Below are 21,238 nucleotides of genomic sequence, written 5' to 3' on the forward strand. Positions count from 1 at the left end.
GAAGAGCAGACTCTCTCTAATCTGACAATGTAACACACCCAGGAAAGAGCAGACTGACCCCACTCTGTCAATGTAACACACCCAGGGAAGAGCAGAGTGACCCCACTCTGTCAATGTAACACACCCAGGGCTGAGCAAACTGACCCCACTCTGTCAATGTAACACACCCAGGGAAGATCAGACTGACCCCACTCTGTCAATGTAACAAACCCAGGGAATTGCAGACTGACCCCACTCTGTCAATGTCACACACCCAGGGAAGATCCGACTGACCCCACTGTGTAAATATAACACACCCAGGGAAGAGCAAACTGACCCTACTCTGTCAATGTGACACACCCAGGGAAGAGCAGACTGACCCCACTTTGTCAATTAACCCACTCAGTTAAGAGCAGACTGAGCACACTCTGTCAATGTAACACACCCAGGGAAGAACAGACTGACCCCACTCTGTCAATGTAACACACCCAGGGAAGAGCAGACTGATCCCACTCTGTCAATGTAACACCCCCAGGAAAGAGCAGACTGACCCAACTCTGTCAATGTCACTCACCCAGGGAAGATCCGACTGACCCCACTGTGTAAATATAACACACTCAGGGAAGAGCAAACTGACCCTACTCTGTCAATGTAACACACCCAGGGAAGAGAAGACTGACCCCACTCTGACAATGTAACACAATCAGGGAAGAGCAGACTGACCCAACTCTCTCAATGTAACACATCCAGGGATGTGCAGACTGACCCCACTCTCTCAATGTTACACACCCAGGGAAGAGCAGACTGACCCCACTCTGTCAATGTAACACACCCAGGGAAGATCCGACTGACCCCACTGTGTAAATATAACACACCCAGGGAATAGTAGACTGACCCTACTCTGTCAATCTAACTCACCCAGGGAAGAGCAGACTGACCCCACTCTGTCAATGTAACACACCCAGTGAAGAGCAGACTGACCCCACTCTCTCAATGTAACACATCCAGGGATGTGCAGACTGACCCCACTCTTTCAATGTAACACACCCAGGGAAGAGCAGACTGACCCCATTCTGTCAATGTAACACACCCAGGGAAGACCAGACTGACCCCACTCTGTCAATGAAACTCACCCAGGGAAGAGCAGACTGACACCACTCTGTTAATGTAACACACCCAGGGAAGAGCAGACTGACCCCACTCTGTCAATGTAACACACCCAGTGAAGAGCAGACTGACCCCACTCTTTCAATGTGACACACCCAGGGAAGAGCAGACTGACCCCACTTTGTAAATTAACCCACTCAGTTAAGAGCAGACTGAGCCCACTCTGTCAATGTAACACACCCAGGGAAGAGCAGACTGACCTCACTCTGTCAATGTAACCAACCCAGGGAAGAGCAAACAGACCCCACCCTGTCAATGTAACACACCCAGGGAAGAGCAGAGTGTCCCCACTCTGTGAATATAACACACACAGGGAAGAGCAGACTGACCCCACTCTGTCAATGTAACACACCCAGGGAAGAGCAGACTGACCCCACTCTGTCAATATCACACACCCAGGGAAGAGCAGACAGATCCCACTCTGTCAATGTAACAAACCCAGGGAATTGCAGACTGACTCCACTCTGTCAATGTAACACACCCAGGGAAGATCAGACTGACCCCACTCTGTCAATGTAACACACCCCCAGGGAAGAGTCGACTTACTCCACTCTGTCAATGTGACACACCAGGGAAGTGCAGACTGATCCCACTCTGTCAATGTAACCCATCTAGGGAATCGCAGAATGACCTCACTCTGTCAATGTAACACACCCAGGGGAGTTCAGATTGACCCCGCTCTGTCAATGTAACACACCAGGGAAGAGAAGACTGACTCCACTCTGTCAATGTAACCAACCCTAGGAAGAGCAGACTGCCCCCACTCTGTCTATGTAACACACCCAGTGAAGAGCAGACTGACCCCACTCTGTCAATGTAACACACCCAGGGAAGAGCAGACTGACCTCACTCTGTCAATGTAACCAACCCAGGGAAGAGCAAACAGACCCCACCCTGTCAATGTAACACACCCAGGGAAGAGCAGAGTGTCCCCACTCTGTGAATATAACACACACAGGGAAGAGCAGACTGACCCCACTCTGTCAATGTAACACACCCAGGGAAGAGCAGACTGACCCCACTCTGTCAATATCACACACCCAGGGAAGAGCAGACAGATCCCACTCTGTCAATGTAACAAACCCAGGGAATTGCAGACTGACTCCACTCTGTCAATGTAACACACCCAGGGAAGATCAGACTGACCCCACTCTGTCAATGTAACACACCCCCAGGGAAGAGTCGACTTACTCCACTCTGTCAATGTGACACACCAGGGAAGTGCAGACTGATCCCACTCTGTCAATGTAACCCATCCAGGGAATCGCAGAATGACCTCACTCTGTCAATGTAACACACCCAGGGGAGTTCAGATTGACCCCGCTCTGTCAATGTAACACACCAGGGAAGAGAAGACTGACTCCACTCTGTCAATGTAACCAACCCTAGGAAGAGCAGACTGCCCCCACTCTGTCTATGTAACACACCCAGGCAAGAGCAGACTGACCCCACTCTGTCAATGTAACACACCCAGGGAAGAGCAGACTGACCCCACTCTGTCAATGTAACACACTCAGGGAAGAGCAGACTGACCCCACTCTGTCAATGTAACACACCCAGGGAAGAGCAGAGTGACCCCACTCTGTCAATGTAACACACCCAGGGAAGAGCAGACTGACCCCACTCTGTCAATGTAACACACCTAGGGAAGAGCAGACTGATCCCACTCTGTCAATGTAACAAACCCAGGGAATTGCAGACTGACCCCACTCTGTCAATGTCACAAACCCAGGGAAGAGCAGACTGATCCCACTCTGTCAATGTAACAAACCCAGGGAATTGCAGACTGACTCCACTCTGTCAATGTAACACACCCAGGGAAGAGCAGACTGACCCCACTCTGTCAATGTAACACACCCAGGGAAGGGCAGACTGATCCCACTCTGTCAATGTAACAAACCCAGGGAATTGCAGACTGACCCCACTCTGTCAATCTAACTCACCCAGGGAAGAGCAGACTGACCCCACTCTGTCAATGTAACACACCCAGTGAAGAGCAGACTGACCCCACTCTGTTAACGTAACCCATCCAGGGAATCGCAGAATGACGTCACTCTGTCAATGTAACACACCCAGGGAAGACCAGACTGACCCCACACTGTGAATATAACACACACAGGGAAGAGCAGACTGAACCCACTCTGTCAATGTAACACACCCAGGGAAGAGCAGACTGACCCCACTCTGTCAATGTAACACACCCAGGGAAGAGCAGACTGACCCCACTCTGTCAATGTAACACACCCAGGGAAGGGCAGACTGATCCCACTCTGTCAATGTAACAAACCCAGGGAATTGCAGACTGACCCCACTCTGTCAATGTCACACACCCAGGGAAGAGCAGACTGATCCCACTCTGTCATAGTAACAAACCCAAGGAATTGCAGACTGACCCCTCTCTGTCAAAGTAACACACCCAGGGAAGAGCTGACTGACCCCACTCTGTCAAAGTAACACACACAGGGAAGAGCAGACTGATCCCATTCTGCCAATGTAAAACTCCCAGGGAAGAGCAGACTGACCGGACTCTGTTAATGTAACCCACCCAGGGAAGAGCAAACTGTTCCACTCGGTCAACGTAACTCACCCAGGGAAGAGCAGACTGACCCTTCTCTGTCATTGTAACACACCCAGGGAAGTGCAGACTTACCCTACTCTGTCAATGTAAAACACCAGGGAAGGGCAGACTGACCCCATTCTTTCAAAGTAACACACCAGGGAAGAGCAGACTGACCCCACTCTGTCAATGTTAAACATCCAGGGAAGAGCAGACTGACCCCACTCTTTCAATGTTAAACATCCAGGGAAGAGCAGACTGACCCCATTCTGTCAATGTAACACACCCAGGGAAGACCAGACTGACCCCACTCTGTCAATGAAACTCACCCAGGGAAGAGCAGAATGACACCACTCTGTTAATGTAACACACCCAGGGAAGAGCAGACTGACACCACTCTGTTAATGGAACACTCCCAGGGAAGAGCAGACTGACCCCACTCTGTCAATTTAACACACCCAGTGAAGAGCAGACTGACCTCACTCTTTCAATGTGACACACCCAGGGAAGAGCAGACTGACCCCACTTTGTCAATTAACCCACTCAGTTAAGAGCAGACTGAGCACACTCTGTCAATGTAACACACCCAGGGAAGAACAGACTGACCTCACTCTGTCAATGTAACCAACCCAGGGAAGAGCAAACAGACCCCACCCTGTCAATGTAACACACCCAGGGAAGAGCAGAGTGTCCCCACTCTGTGAATATAACACACACAGGGAAGAGCAGACTGACCCCACTCTGTCAATGTAACACACCCAGGGAAGAGCAGACTGACCCCACTCTGTCAATGTAACACACCCAGGGAAGAGAAGACTGACCCCACTCAGTCAAAGTAACTCATCCATGCAAGAGCAGACTTACCCCATTCTGTCAAAGTAACACAATCAGGGAAGAGCAGACTGACCCCACTCTGTCAATCTAACTCACCCAGGGAAGAGCAGACTGACCCCACTCTGTCAATGTAACACACCCAGTGAAGAGCAGACTGACCCCACTCTGTTAACGTAACCCATCCAGGGAATCTCAGAATGACGTCACTCTGTCAATGTAACACACCCAGGGAAGACCAGACTGACCCCACTCTGTGAATATAACACACCCAGGGAAGAGCAGACTGACCCCACTCTGTCAATGTAACACACCCAGGGAAGACCAGACTGACCCCACTCTGTGAATATAACACACACAGGGAAGAGCAGACTGACCCCACTCTGTGAATATAACACACACAGGGAAGAGCAGACTGACCCCACTCTGTCAATGTAACACACCCGGGGAAGAGCAGACTGACCCCACTCTGTCAATGTTACACACCCAGGGAAGAGCAGACTGACCCTTCTTTGTCAATGTAACACACCCAGGGAAGTGCAGACTTACCCTTCTCTCTCAATGTTACACACCCAGGGAAGAGCAGACTGACCCCACTCTGTCAATGTAACACACCCAGGGAAGATCCGACTGACCCCACTGTGTAAATATAACACACCCAGGGAAGAGTAGACTGACCCTACTCTGTCAATCTAACTCACCCAGGGAATAGCAGACTGACCCCACTCTGTCAATGTAACACACCCAGTGAAGAGCAGACTGACCCCACTCTGTCAATGTAACCCATCCAGGGAATCGCAGAATGACGTCACTCTGTCAATGTAACACACCCAGGGAAGAGCAGACTGAACCCACTCTGTCAATGTAAGACACCCAGGGAAGAGCACACTGACCCAACCCTGTCAATGTGACACACCCAGAGAAGAGCAGACTGACCCCACTTCTTCTATGTAACCCCCCCAAAGAAGAGCAGACTCTCTCTAATCTGACAATGTAACACACCCAGGAAAGAGCAGACTGACCCCACTCTGTCAATGTAACACACCCAGGGCTGAGCAAACTGACCCCACTCTGTCAATGTAACACACCCAGGGAAGATCAGACTGACCCCACTCTGTCAATGTAACAAACCCAGGGAATTGCAGACTGACCCCACTCTGTCAATGTCACACACCCAGGGAAGAGCAGACTGATCCCACTCTGTCAATGTAACAAACCCAGGGAATTGCAGACTGACTCCACTCTGTCAATGTAACACACCCAGGGAAGAGCAGACTGACCCCACTCTGTCAATGTAACACACCCAGGGAAGGGCAGATTGATCCCACTCTGTCAATGTAACAAACCCAGGGAATTGCAGACTGACCCCACTCTGTCAATGTCACACACCCAGGGAAGAGCAGACTGATCCCACTCTGTCATAGTAACAAACCCAGGGAATTGCAGACTGACCCCTCTCTGTCAAAGTAACACACTCAGGGAAGAGCTGACTGACCCCACTCTGTCAATGTAACACACCCAGGGAAGAGCAGACTGATCCCATTCTGCCAATGTAAAACTCCCAGGGAAGAGCAGACTGACCCCACTCTGTTAACGTAACCCATCCAGGGAATCGCAGAATGACGTCACTCTATCAATGTAACACACCCAGGGAAGAGCAGACTGACCCCACTCTGTCAATGTAACACACCCAGGGAAGACCAGACTGACCCCACTCTGTGAATATAACACACACAGGGAAGAGCAGACTGAACCCACTCTGTCAATGTAATACACCCAGGGAAGAGCAGACTGACCCCACTCAGTCAATGTAACACACCCAGGGAAGACCAGACTGACCCCACTCTGTGAATATAACACACACAGGGAAGAGCAGACTGACCCCACTCTGTGAATATAACACACAGAGGGAAGAGCAGACTGACCCCATTCTCTCAATCTCACACACCCGGGGAAGAGCAGACTGACCCCACTCTGTCAATGTTACACACCCAGGGATGAGCAGACTGACCCTTCTTTGTCAATGTAACACACCCAGGGAAGTGCAGACTTACCCTACTCTCTCAATGTTACACACCCGGGGAAGAGCAGACTGACCCCACTCTGTCAATGTTACACACCCAGGGAAGAGTAGACTGACCCTACTCTGTCAATCTAACTCACCCAGGGAATAGCAGACTGACCCCACTCTGTCAATGTAACACACCCAGTGAAGAGCAGACTGACCCCACTCTGTCAATGTAACCCATCCAGGGAATCGCAGAATGACGTCACTCTGTCAATGTAACACACCCTGGGAAGAGCAGACTGAACGCACTCTGTCAATGTAACACACCCAGGGAAGAGCACACTGACCCAACCCTGTCAATGTGACACACCCAGAGAAGAGCAGACTGACCCCACTTCTATGTAACCCCCCCAAAGAAGAGCAGACTCTCTCTAATCTGACAATGTAACACACCCAGGAAAGAGCAGACTGACCCCACTCTGTCAATGTAACACCCCCAGAGAAGAGCAGAGTGACCCCACTCTATCAATGTAACACACCCAGGGAAGAGCATGCTGACCCTACTCTGTCAATGTAACCCAACCAAGGAAGAGTAGACTGACCCCACTCTGTCAATGTAACACACCAAGGGAAGAGTAGACTGACCCCACTCTCTCAATGTAACACACCCAGGGAAGAGCAGACTGACCCCACTCTATGAATATAACACACACAGGGAAGAGCAGACTGACCCCACTCTGTCAATGTAACACACCCGGGGAAGAGCAGACTGACCCTTCTTTGTCAATGTAACACACCCAGGGAAGTGCAGACTTACCCTACTCTGTCAATGTAACTCACCCAGGGAAGATCCGACTGACCCCACTGTGTCAATGTACACACCCAGGGAAGGGCTGGCTGACCCCACTCTGTCAACGTAACACGCCCAGGGAAGAGTAGACTGACCCCACTCAGTCAAAGTAACTCATCCATGCAAGAGCAGACTTACCCCATTCTCTCAAGGTAACACAATCAGGGAAGAGCAGACTGACCCCACTCTGTCAATGTAACACACCCAGGGAAGAGCAGACTGACCCCACTCTGTCAATGTGACACACCCAGGGAAGAGCAGACTGACCCCACTCTGTCAATGTAACCCACCCAGGGAAGAGCAGACTGACACCACTCTGTCAATGAAACATACCCACTGAAGAGCAGATTGACCCCACTCTGTCAATGTAACACACCCAGGGAAGAGCAGACTGACCCCACTCTGACAATGTAACACACCCAGGGAAGAGCAGACTGACCCCACTCTGTCAATGGAACACACCCACTGAAGAGCAGACTGACCCCACTCTCTCAATGTAACACACCCAGGGAAGAGCTGACTGACCCCACTCTGTCAATGGAACACACCCACTGAAGAGCAGACTGACCCCACTCTCTCAATGTAACACACCCAGGGAAGAGCAGACTGTCCCCACTCTGTCAATATTACACACCCAGGGAAGAGCAGACTGACCCCACTCTGTCAATGTAACACACCCAGGGAAGAGCAGACTGACCACACTCTGTCAATGTAACACACCCAGGGAAGAGCAGATTGACCCCACTCTGTCAATGTAACACACCCAGGGAAGAGCAGACTGATCCCACTCTGTCAATGTAACACACCCAGGGAAGAGCACACTGACCACACTCTGTCGATGTAACACACCCAGGGAAGAGCAGACTGACCCCACTCTGTCAATGTAACACACCCAGGGAAGAGCAGACTGACCCCACTCTGACAATCTAACTCACACAGGCTCGAGGAGATGATCCAAGAGATGAACTGATGGCCGGGTCAATCCAGAATTTAGGGTCTGGAACACAGTGTCAGAGAGTTTGGTGTGGCCGGGTCAATCCCTGGGTTAGAGACTGGAATAAAGTATCTGGGAGTCTGGGATTGGCCGGATTAATCCATGCATTAGGGTGTGGAACACAGTGTCTGAGAGTATGGTATTGGCCGGATTAATCCAGGGGTTAGCCTCTGGAACAAAGTGCATGAGAGTGTGTGATAGGCCGGATTATTCCAGGGATTAGGGTCTGGCCCAAAGTGCTGGTAAGTGTGGGATAGGCCGGAATAATCCAGGGGTTAGTGTCTGGAACATAGTGGCTGAGGGTGTGGAGTAAGCCGGAATAGTCCAGTGGTTAGTGTCTAACACAGTGTCTGAGAGTGTGGTATAGGCCGGAATAATCCATAGGTTCGGGTCTGGAACACAGTGTCTGAGAGTGTGGGGTAGGCCGGAAGATTCCAGGGGTTAGGGTCTGGAACAAAGAACCTGAGAGTGTGGGAGAGGCCGGATTAATCCAGGGGTTAGGGCCTGGAACACAGTGTCTGAGAGTGTAGGATAGGCCTGGTCTTTCCAGGGGTTAGGATCTGGAACACAATTTCTGAGAGTGTGGGATCGGTCGGATTAATCCAGGTGTTGAGGTCTGGGACACAGCATTTGAGAGTGTGGGATAGACTGAATTAATGCAGGAGTTACGGTCTGCAACACTGTGCCTGAGAGTATAGGATAGGCCAGGTCAATCCAGGGGTTAGGGTCTGGAACACAGTGTCTGAGAGTGTAGGATAGGCCCGGTCTATCCAGGGGTTAGGATCTGGAACACAATTTCTGAGAGAGTGGGACAGGCCCGGTCTATCCAGGGGTTACATTCTGGAACAAAATGTCTGAGAGTGTGTGATTGGTCGGATTAATCAAGGAGTTAGAGTCTGGAACACAGTGCCTGAGAGAGTGGGATAGGCTGGATTAATCCAAGGGTTAGGGTCAGGAAAACAGTGTCTGAGAGAGTGGGATAGGCCGGATTAATACAGGAAATAGGCTCTGGAACACTGTGCCTGAGAGTGTGGGATAGGCCAGATTACTCCAGGTGTTAGGGTCAGGAACACAGTGTCTTAGATTTTGGGATAGGCCGGATTAATCCAGGGGTTTGTGTCTGGATTATAGTACTTGTGAGAGTGGCGTAGGTCGGAATAATCCAGGGATTAATGTCTGGAACACGGGTCTGAGGGTGTGGGATAGGCCAGATTTATCCAAGGGCTAGGCTCTGGAATACAGTGTCTGAGAGTGTGGAATAGGCGGGATTAATCCATGGGTTAGGGACTGGAACACAGTGTCAGGGAGTTTGGGGAGGCCGGGTCAATCCAGGGGTTAGGGTCTGGAATACATTGTCTGAGTTTATGGGATAGACCAGATTAATCCAGGGGTTAGGGTCTGGAACACAGTGTGTGAGTGTGGGATAGACCGGAATATTCCAGGAGTTAGGGTCTGGAATGCAGTGCTTGAGAGAGTGGGATAGGTCGGATTAATCCAGGGGTTAGTGTCTGAAACACAGTCCCTGAGAGTGTGTATTGACTGGATTAATCCATGGGTTAGGGTCTGGAACACAGTGTCTGAGCGTGAGGGATAGGCCGGATTAATCCAGGTGTTAAAGTCTGGGACACAACGTTTGAGAGTGTGGGATAGGCTGGGTTAATGCAGGAGTTAGGGTCTGGAATTCAGTGTCTGAGAGTGTGGGGACACTGGGTCTATCCAGGGGTTAGGGTCTGGAACACAGTGTTTTAGCGTGAGGGATTGGCCGGATTAATCCAGCTTTTAAGGTCTGGGACACAGTGTCTGAGATTGTGGGATAGGCCAGATTAATCCAGGGGTTACGGTCTGGAACACAGTGTCTGAGAGTGTAGGATAGGCCGGGTCAATCCAGGGGTTAGGGTCTGCAACACAGTGTCTGAGAGTGTGGGATAGGCCGGATTAATCCAGCGGTTTGGGTCTGGAATACAGTGCGGGAGTAGGATAGGCAGGATTAATCCAGGGGTTAGGGTCTGGTACAAAGTTCTGGAAAGTGTGGAGAAGGCCGATTCAATCCCGGGGTTAGAGTCTGGAACAAAGTACCTGGTAATGTGGGATAGGCCGGATTAATCAAGGCATTAGGGTCTGGAACACAGTGTCTGAGAGTGTGGTGTAGGCCGGAATAATCCAGGGGTTAGGGTCTGGAACACAGTGTCTGAGAGTGTGGGGTAGGCCGGAATAATCCAAGTGTTTGGGTCTGGAACACAGTGTCTGAGAGTGTGGGGTAGGCTGGAATATTCCAGGGTTTTGGTCTGGAACACAGTGTCTGAGAGTGTGGGATAGGTCGTATTAATCCAGGGGCTAGGCTCTGGAACAAAGAGCCTGAGAGTGTGGGGGTGGCCGGAATAATCCAGGATTTAGGTTCTGGAACAGTGTCTGAGAGTGTGGGATAGACCGGGTCAATCCAGGGGTTAGTGTCTGGAACACAGTCCCTGAGACTGTGGGATAGGCCGGATTAATCCAGGGGTTAGAGTCTGCATCACAGTGCATCAGAGTGTGGAATGGGCCGGATGAATCCTGGGTTTAGGGTCTCGAACACAGTGCCTCAGAGTCTGGGGGAGGCCGCAAAATCCAAGGATTAGATCTGAAACACAGTGTCTAAGAGTGTGTTGGAGGCCGGGTCAATCCAGGGGTTAGGTCCTAGAACACAGTGTCTGAGAGTGTGGGATAGGCCAGATTAATCCAAGGGTTAGGGTCTGGAATACAATGTCTGAGAATGTGGGATAGGCCAGATTAATCCAAGGGTTAGGGTCTGGAATACAATGTCTGAGAATGTGGGATAGGCCAGATTAATCCAAGGGTTAGGGTCTGGAATACAATGTCTGAGCGTGTGGAATAGGCCCGGTCAATCCAGGGGTTACATTCTGGAACAAAATGTCTGAGAGTGTGTGATTGGTCGGATTAATCAAGGAGTTAGAGTCTGGAACACAGTGCCTGAGAGAGTGGGATAGGCTGGATTAATCCAAGGGTTAGGTTCTGGAAAACAGTGTCTGAGAGAGTGGGATAGGCTGGATTAATACAGGAAATAGGGTCTGGAACACTGTGCCTGAGAGTGTGGGATAGGCCAGATTACTCCAGGGATTAGAGTCGGGAACACAGTGTCTTAGATTATGGGATAGGCCGGATTAATCCAGGGGTTTGTGTCTGGATTATAGTACTTGTGAGAGTGGCGTAGGTTGGAATAATCCAGGGATTAGTGTCTGGAACACGGGTCTGAGGGTGTGGGATAGGCCAGATTTATCCAAGGGCTAGGCTCTGGAATACAGTGTCTGAGAGTGTGGAATAGGCGGGATTAATCCAGATCGTTAGGGTCTGGAACGCAGTGCCTGAGAGTGTGTATTGGCTGGATTAATCCATGGGTTAGGGTCTGGAACACAGTGTCAGGGAGTTTGGGCTGGCCGGGTCAATCCAGGGTTTAGGGTTTGGAACACAGTGTCAGAGAGTTTGGGGAGGCCGGGTCAATCCAGGGGTTAGGGTCTGGAATACACTGTCTGAGTTTATGGGATCGACTGGATTAATCCAGGGGTTAGGGTCTGGAACACAGTGTGTGAATGTGGGATAGGCTGGAATATTCCTGGAGTTAGGGTCTGGAATGCAGTGCTTGAGAGAGTAGGATAGTTCAGATTAATCCAGGGTTTGTTGTCTGGAATACAGTGCCAGAGAGTGTGGGTTAGGCTGGATTAATCTAGGGGTTAGGGTCGCTACACAGTGCCCGAGAGTGTGGGATAGGCAGGGTCAATCCAGGGGTTAGGGTCTGGAACACAGTGCTTCAGAGAGTAAAATAGGTCAGATTAATCCAGGGGTTGGTGTCTGGAATACAGTGTCTGAGAGTGTGAGGACACCAGGTCAATCCAGGGGTTAGGGTCTGGAACAGAATGTCTGAGTGTGAGGGATAGGCCAGATTAATCCTTGTGTTTAGGATTGAAACACAGCATTTGAGAGTGTGGGATAGGCTGGAGTAATGCATGAGTTAGGGTCTGGAACACAATGTCTGAGAGTGTAGGGGGAGGATGGATTAATCCAGGGGTTAGGGTCTGGAACACAGAGTCCGAGAGTGTGGGGGAGGCCGGAATAATCCAGGGGTTAGTGTTTGGAAGAGCGTGTCTGAGTGTGTGGAATAGGCCGGGTCAATCCAGGAGTTAGGGTCTGGAACACACTGTCTGACAGTGTCGGATAGGCCGGATTAATCCAGGGGTTAGGGTCTGGAACACATTGTCTGACAGTGTGGGATAGGCCGGATTAATCCAGGACGTAGGTTCTGGAATGCGGTGTCTGCGAGTGTGGGTGTGCCGGATTAATCCAATGGTTAGGGTTGAGAAGACAGTGCCTGAGAGAGTGGGATAGGTTGGATTAATCCAGGGTTTAGTGTCTGGAACACAGTGCTTGAGAGTGTGAGGTTGGCTGGATTAATCCAGTGGTTAGGGTCTGGAAGACAGTGCCTGAGAGTGTGGGATAGACTGGATTAATCCATGGGTTAGGGTCTGGAACACATTGTGTGAGTGTGGGATAGGCTGGAATATCCAGGAGTTAGGGTCTGGAACGCAGTGCTTGAGAGAGTGGGATAGGTCGGATTAATCCAGGGGTTATGGTCTGGAACACATTGTCTGACAGTGTGGGATAGGCCGGATTAATCCAGGGGTTAGGGTCTGGAACACATTGTCTGACAGTGTGGGATAGGCTGGACTAATACAGGGATTAGGGTCTGGAACACAGTGCCGGAAAGTGTGGGATAGGCCATTTTAATCCAGGGTTTAGGGTCTGGAACACAGTGTCTGAGAGTGTGGGATAGGCTGGATTAATCCAGGGGTTAGTGTCTGGAACACAGTGTCTGACAGTGTGGGATAGGCGGGATTAATCCAGGGTTTAGGGTCTGGAACACAGTGTCTGAGAGTGTGGGATAGGCCGGATTAATCCAGGGTTTAGGGTCTGGAACACAGTACGTGAGAGTGTGGGATGGGCCGGGTTAATCCAGGACGTAGGTTCTGGAATGCGGTGTCTGCGAGTGTGGGAGTGCCGGATTAATCCAATGGTTAGGGTTGAGAAGACAGTGCCTGAGAGAGTGGGATAGGTTGGATTAATCCAGGGGTTAGGGCCTGGAACACATTGAGTGAGTGTGGGATAGGCCGGAATATTCCAGGAGTTAGGGTCTGGAACACAGTGCTTGAGAGAGTGGGATAGTTCGGATTAATCCAGGGGTTGGTGTCTGGAATACAGTGCCTGAGAGTGTGGGTTAGGCCGGATTAATCCAGGGGTTATGGTCTGGAACACAGTGTCAGAGAGTTTGGGGTGGCCGGGTCAATCCAGGGGTTAGGGTCTGGAACACAGTGTCGGAGAGTTTGGGGTGGCCGGGTCAATCCAGGGGTTAGGGTCTGGAACACAGTGTCAGAGAGTTTGGGGTGGCCGGGTCAATCCAGGGGATAGGATCTGGAATACATTGTCTGAGTTTATGGGATACACCGGATTAATCCAGGGGTTAGCATCGGGAACACAGTGAGTGAGTGTGGGATAGCTCGGAATATTCCAGGAGTTAGGGTCTGGAACGCAGTGCTTGAGAGAGTGGGATAGGTCAGATTAATCCAGGGGTTGGTGTCTGGAATAGTGTCTGGGAGTGTGAGAACACCAGGTCAATCCAGGGGTTAGGGTCTGGAACAGAATGTCTGAGTGTGAGGGATAGGCTGGATTAATCCAGGGGTTAAGGACTGGAACACAGCATTTGAGAGTGTGGGATAGGCTGGAGTAATGCATGAGTTAGGGTCTGGAACACAATGTCTGTGAGTGTGAGATAGGCCGGGTCAATCCTGGGGTTAGTGTCTGGAATACAGTGTCTGAGAGTGTGGGATAGGCCGTATTAATCCAGTGGTTAGGGTCTGGAACAAAGTGCCTGAGAGAGTGGGATAGGCCAGATTAATCCAGGGGTTAGGGTCTGGATCACGGTTTCTGAGAGGGAGGGGAAGGCCAGATTACTCCAGGGGTTAGGGTTTGGAACACAGTGCGTGAGAGTGTGGGATAAGCCGGATCAATCCAGGGGTTACGGTCTGGAACACAGTGCCTGAGAGTGTGGGATAGGCCGGATCAATCCAGGGATTAGGGTCTGGAACACAGTGCCTGACAGTGTTGGACAGGCCAGATTAATCCAGGGTTTAGAGTTTGGAACACCGTGTCTGAGAGAGAGGGACAGAAGGGATTAATCCAGGATTTACGGTCTGGAACACAGTGCTTGAAAGTGTGTGATAGGCTGGAATAATCCAGTGGTTAGGGTCTGGAATACAGTGCCTGAGAGAGTGGAAGAGGTCGGATTTATCCAGCAGTTAGTGTCTGGAACACAGTGCCTGAGAGAGTGGAATAGGTCAGATTAATCCAGTGGTTATAGTTTGGAAAACAGCGCCTGAGAGTTTGGGATAGGCAGGATTGATACAGGGAATAGTGTCTGGAACACAGTACCTGAGAGAGTGGCATAGGCCGGATTAGTCCAGCAATTAGTGTCTGGAACACAGTGCTTGAGAGTGTGGGGTTGGTCGGATTAATCCAGGGGTTAGTGTCTGGAACACAGTGTCTGAGAGTGTGGGATGGGCCGGCTTAATCCAGGAGATAGGGTCTGGAACACAGTGTCTGACAGTGTGGGATAGGCCGGATTAATCCAGGTTTTAGGGCCTGGAACACAGTGTCTGAGAGTGTGGGATAGGCCGGATTAATCCAGGAGATAGGGTCTGGAATACAGTGTCTGAGAGTGTGGGATAGGCCTGGTCTATCCACGGGTTACGTTCTGGAACACAATGTCTGAGAGTGTGGGATTGTTCGGATTAATCCAGGGGTTAGGGTCTAGAACACAGTGTCCGAGAATGTTTGGGATAGCCCGGATTAATCCAGGTGTTAGGATCTGGAACACAGTGTCTGAGAGTGTGGGATAGGCCAGTGTAATCCAGGGGTTAGTGTCTGGAATACAGTGTCTGAGAGTGTGGGGAGAGCGGGTCAATCCAGGGGTTAGGGTCTGGAACAAAGTGCCGGAGATTGTGGGATATGCCAGATTAATCCGGGGGCTAGAGTCTGGTTACATTGTCTGGGAGTATAGGATAGGCCGGATTAATCCAGGGGTTTGTGTCTGTAATTCAATGTTTGAGATTTTGGGGAAGGCCAGGTCATTCCAGGGGTTAGGGTCTGGAACACAGTGTCTGAGAGTGTGAGATAGGCCGGATTAATCCAGGGGCAAGGCTCTGGAACAAAGAGCCTGAGAGTGTGGGGGTGGCCGGAATAATCCAGGATTTAGGGTCTGGAACAGTGTCTGACAGTGTGTGATAGGCCAGATTAATCCAGGGGTTAGGTCCTAGAACACAGTGTCTGAGAGTGTGGGATAGGCCAGATTAATCCAAGGGTTAGGGTCTGGAATACAATGTCTGAGAATGTGGGATAGGCCAGATTAATCGAAGGGTTAGGGTCTGGAATACAATGTCTGAGAGTGTGGGATAGGCCCGGTCAATCCAGGGGTTACATTCTGGAACAAAATGTCTGAGAGTGTGGGATTTGTCGGATTAATCAAGGGGTTAGAGTCTGGAACACAGTGCCTGAGAGAGTGGGATAGGCTGGATTAATCCAAGGGTTAGGTTCTGGAAAACAGTGTCTGAGAGAGTGGGATAGGCCGGATTAATACAGTAAATAGGGTCTGGAACACTGTGCCTGAGAGTGTGGGATAGGCCAGATTAATCCAGGGGTTAGGGTTGGGAACACAGTGCCTGAGAATGTGGGATAGGCCGGATTAATCCAGGGGTTTGTGTCTGGATTATAGTACTTGTGAGAGTGGCGTAGGTCGGAATAATCCAGGGATTAGTGTCTGGAACATGGGTCTGAGGGTGTGGGATAGGCCAGATTTATCCAAGGGCTAGGCTCTGGAATACAGTATCTGAGAGTGTGGAATAGGTGGGATTAATCCAGACGTTAGGGTCTGGAACACAGTGCCTGAGAGTGTGTATTGGCTGGATTAATCCATGGGTTAGGGTCTGGAACACCGTGTCAGAGATTTGGGGTGGCCGGGTCAATCCAGGGGTTAGGGTCTGGAATACAATGTCTGAGTTTAAGGGATAGACTGGATTAATCCATGGGTTAGGGTCTGGAACACAGTGTGCGAGTGTGGGATAGGCCGGAATATTCCAGGAGTTAGGGTCTGGAAAGCAGTGCTTGAGAGAGTAGGATAGGTCGGATTAATCCAGGGTTTGTTGTCTGGAATACACTTTCAGAGAGTGTGGGTTAGGCTAAATTAATCCAGGGGTTAGGGTCAGTACACAGTGCCCGAGGGTGTGGGATAGGCAGGGTCAATCCAGTGGTTAGGGTCTGGAACACAGTGCCTGAGAGAGTGGGATAGGCTGGATTAATCCAGGAGTTAGGGACTGGAACACAGTGTCTGACATTGTTGGATAGGCCGGATTAATCCAGAGTTTAGTGTCTGCAATAAAGTGCCTGAGAGAGTAGGATAGGCAGGATTAATACAGGGAATAGAGTCTGGAACACAGTGCCTGAGAGAGTGGGATAGGCCGGATTAATACAGGGAATAGGGTCTGGAACACAGTGCCTGAGAGAGTGGGATAGGCCGGACTAATCCAGGGGTTAGGATCTGGAACATAGTGCTTGAGCGTGTGGGTTTGGTCGGATTAATCCAGGGGTTAGTTTCTTGGAATACAGTGTCTGAGAGTGTGGGATAGGCCGGATTAATCCAGGGGTTAGTGTTTGGAATACAGTGTCTGAGAGTGTGGGATAGGCCCGGTCAATCCAGGGGTTACACTCTGGAATACAATGTCTGAGATTGTGGGATAGGCCGGATTAATCCAGGTTTTAGGGCCTGGAACACAGTGTCTGAGAGTGTGGGATAGGCTGGAATAATCCAGTGGTTAGGGTCTGGAACACAGTGCCTGAGAGTGTGGGGTCGGCCGGATTAATCCAGGGGTGAGAGACTGGAACAATGTGCCGGAGAGTGTGGGGAAGGCAGATTCAATCCAAGGGTTAGGGTCTGGAACATAGTGTCTGCGAGCGTGGGATAGGCCGGATTAATCCAGGGGTTAGGGTCTGGTATACAATATCTGAGAGTATGGGGGAGGCCAGATTAATCCAGGTTTTAGGGCCTGGAACACAGTGTCTGAGAGTGTGGGATTGGCCGGATTAATCCAGGGGTTAGGCTCTGGTATACAATATCTGAGAGTATGGGGGAGGCCAGATTAATCCAGGTTTTAGGGCCTGGAACACAGTGCCAGAGAGAGTGGGATAGGCTGGATTAATCCAGGGGTTTGGCTCTGGTATACAATATCTGAGAGTATGGGGGAGGCCAGATTTATCCAGGGTTTAGGGTTTGGAATACAGTGTCTGAGAATGTGAGATAGGCCGGATTAATCCAGGGGTTACGGTCTGGAACACAGTGCCTCATAATGTCGGATAGGCCGGATTAATCCAGGCTTTAGAGTCTGGCACACAGTGCCTGAGAGAGAGGGACAGGAGGGATTAAAACAGGGGTTAGTGTCTGGAACACAGTGCTTGAGAGTGTGTGATAGGATGGAATAATCCAGGGGTTAGGGTCTGGAACACAGTGCCTGACAGTGTGGGATAGGCCGGATTAATCCAGGGGTGAGAGACTGGAACAAAGTGCCGGAGAGTGTGGGGAAGGCAGATTCAATCCAAGGGTTCGGGTCTGGAACATAGTGTCTGCGAGCGTGGGATAGGCCAGATTAATCCAGGGGTTAGGGTCTGGAACACAGTGTCAGAGAGTTTGGGGTGGCCGGGTCAATCCACGGGTTCGGGTCTGGAACACAGTGTCGGAGAGTTTGGGGTGGCCGGGTCAATCCAGGGATTAGGGTCTGGAACACAGTGTCAGAGAGTTTGGGGTGGCTGGGTCAATCCAGGGGTTAGGGTCAGGAATACATTGTCTGAGTTTATGGGATAGACCGGATTAATACAGGGGTTAGCATCTGGAACACAGTGTGTGAGTGTGGGATAGGCCGGAATATTCCAGGAGTTAGGGTCTGGAACGCAGTGTTTGAGAGAGTGGGATAGGTCGGATCAATCCAGGGGTTAGGGACTGGAACATAGTGCTTGAGAGTGTGGGAGTGGTCGAATTAATCCAGGGGTTAGGGTCTGGAACAGAATGTCTGAGCGTGAGGGATAGGCCGGATTAATCCAGGTGTTAAGGTCTGGAACACAGCATTTGAGAGTGTGGGATAGGCTGGGTTAATGCATGAGTTAGGGTCTGGAACACAGTGTCTAAGAGTGTGGGATAGGCCGGGTCAATCCTGGGGTTAGTCTCTGGAATACAGTGCCTGTAAATGTGGGATAGACTGGATTACTCCAGGGCTTAGTGTGTTGAACACAGTGCCTGAGAGAGTGGCGTAGGCCGGATTAATCCAGGGGTTAGTGTCTGGAATACAGTGCGGGAGTAGGATAGGCAGGATTAATCCTGGGGTTAGGGTCTGGCACAAAGTTCTGGAAAGTGTGGGGAAGGCCGATTCAATCTCGGGGTTAGAGTCTGGAACAAAGTACCTGGGAGTGTGGGATAGGCCGGATTAATCCAGGGGTTAGAGTCTGCATCACAGTGCCTCAGAGTGTGGAATGGGCCAGATTAATCCTGGGTTTAGGGTCTCGAACACAGTGCCTGAGAGTCTGGGGGAGGCCGCAAAATCCAGGGATCAGATCTGAAACACAGTGTCTAAGAGTGTGTTGGAGGCCGGGTCAATCCAGGGGTTAGGGTCTGGAACAGTGTCTGACAGTGTGTGATAGGCCAGATTAATCCAGGGGTTAGGTCCTAGAGCACAGTGTCTGAGAGTGTGGGATAGGCCAGATTAATCCAGGGGTTAGGTCCTAGAACACAGTGTCTGAGAGTGTGGGATAGACCAGATTAATCCAGGGGTTAGTGTCTGGAATACAATGTCTGAGAGTGTGGGATAGGCCCGGTCAATCCAGGGGTTACATTCTGGAATACAATGTCTGAGTGTTTGTGATTGGTCGGATTAATCCAGGGGTTTGTGTCTGGATTATAGTACTTGTGAGAGTGGCGTAGGTCGGAATAATCCAGGGATTAGTGTCTGGAACATGGGTCTGAGGGTGTGGGATAGGCCAGATTTATCCAAGGGCTAGGCTCTGGAATACAGTATCTGAGAGTGTGGAATAGGCGGGAGTAATCCAGACGTTAGGGTCTGGAACACAGTGCCTGAGAGTGTGTATTGGCTGGATTAATCCATGGGTTAGGGTCTGGAACACCGTGTCAGAGATTTGGGGTGGCCGGGTCAATCCAGGGGTTAGTGTTTGGAATACAGTGTCTGAGAGTGTGGGATAGGCCCGGTCAATCCAGGGGTTACATTCTGGAATACAATGTCTGAGATTGTGGGATAGGCCGGATTAATCCAGGGGTTATGGTCTGGAACACAGTGCCTGATAATGTCGGATAGGCCGGATTAATCCAGGCTTTAGAGTCTGGCACACAGTGCCTGAGAGAGAGGGACAGGATGGATTAAAACAGGGGTTAGTGTCTGGAACACAGTGCTTGAGAGTGTGTGATAGGCTGGAATAATCCAGGGGTTAGGGTCTGGAACACAGTGCCTGAGAGTGTGGGATAAACCGGATTAATCCAGGGGTGAGAGATTGGAACAAAGTGCCGGAGAGTGTGGGGAAGGCAGATTCAATACAAGGGTTAGGGTCTGGAACATAGTGTCTGCGAGCGTGGGATAGGCCAGATTAATCCAGGGGTTAGGGTCTGGAACACAGTGTCAGAGAGTTTGGGGTGGCCGGGTCAATCCAGGGGTTAGGGTCTGGAACACAGTGTCGGAGAGTTTGGGGTGGCCGGGTCAATCCAGGGGTTAGGGTCTGGAACACAGTGTCAGAGAGTTTGGGGTGGCCGGGTCAATCCAGGGGTTAGGGTCGGGAATACATTGTCTGAGTTTATGGGATAGACCGGATTAATACAGGGGTTAGCGTCTGGAACACAGTGTGTGAGTGTGGGATAGGCCGGAATATTCCAGGAGTTAGGGTCTGGAACGCAGTGTTTGAGAGAGTGGGATAGGTCGGATCAATCCAGGGGTTAGGGACTGGAACATAGTGTCTGCGAGCGTGGGATAGGCCGGATTAATCCAGGGGTTAGGGTCTGGTATACAATATCTGAGAGTATGGGGAGGCCAGATTAATCCAGGTTTTAGGGCCTGGAACACAGTGTCTGAGAGTGTGGGATTTGTCGGATTAATCAAGGGGTTAGGCTCTGGTATACAATGTCTGAGAGTGTGGGATAGGCCCGGTCAATCCAGGGGTTACATTCTGGAACAAAATGTCTGAGAGTGTGGGATTTGTCGGATTAATGAAGGGGTTAGAGTCTGGAACACATTGCCTGAGAGAGTGGGATAGGCTGGATTAATCCAAGGGTTAGGTTCTGGAAAACAGTGTCTGAGAGAGTGGGATAGGCCGCATTAATACAGGAAATAGGGTCTGGAACACTGTGCCTGAGAGTGTGGGATAGGCCAGATTAATCCAGGGGTTAGGGTTGGGAACACAGTGCCTGAGAATGTGGGATAGGCCGGATTAATCCAGGGGTTTGTGTCTGGATTATAGTACTTGTGAGAGTGGCGTAGGTCGGAATAATCCAGGGATTAGTGTCTGGAACATGGGTCTGAGGGTGTGGGATAGGCCAGATTTATCCAAGGGCTAGGCTCTGGAATACAGTATCTGAGAGTGTGGAATAGGCGGGAGTAATCCAGACGTTAGGGTCTGGAACACAGTGCCTGAGAGTGTGTATTGGCTGGATTAATCCATGGGTTAGGGTCTGGAACACCGTGTCAGAGATTTGGGGTGGCCGGGTCAATC

This window comes from Chiloscyllium punctatum, chromosome 17, assembly GCF_047496795.1.
Source record: "Chiloscyllium punctatum isolate Juve2018m chromosome 17, sChiPun1.3, whole genome shotgun sequence".
Lineage (NCBI taxonomy): Eukaryota > Metazoa > Chordata > Chondrichthyes > Orectolobiformes > Hemiscylliidae > Chiloscyllium > Chiloscyllium punctatum.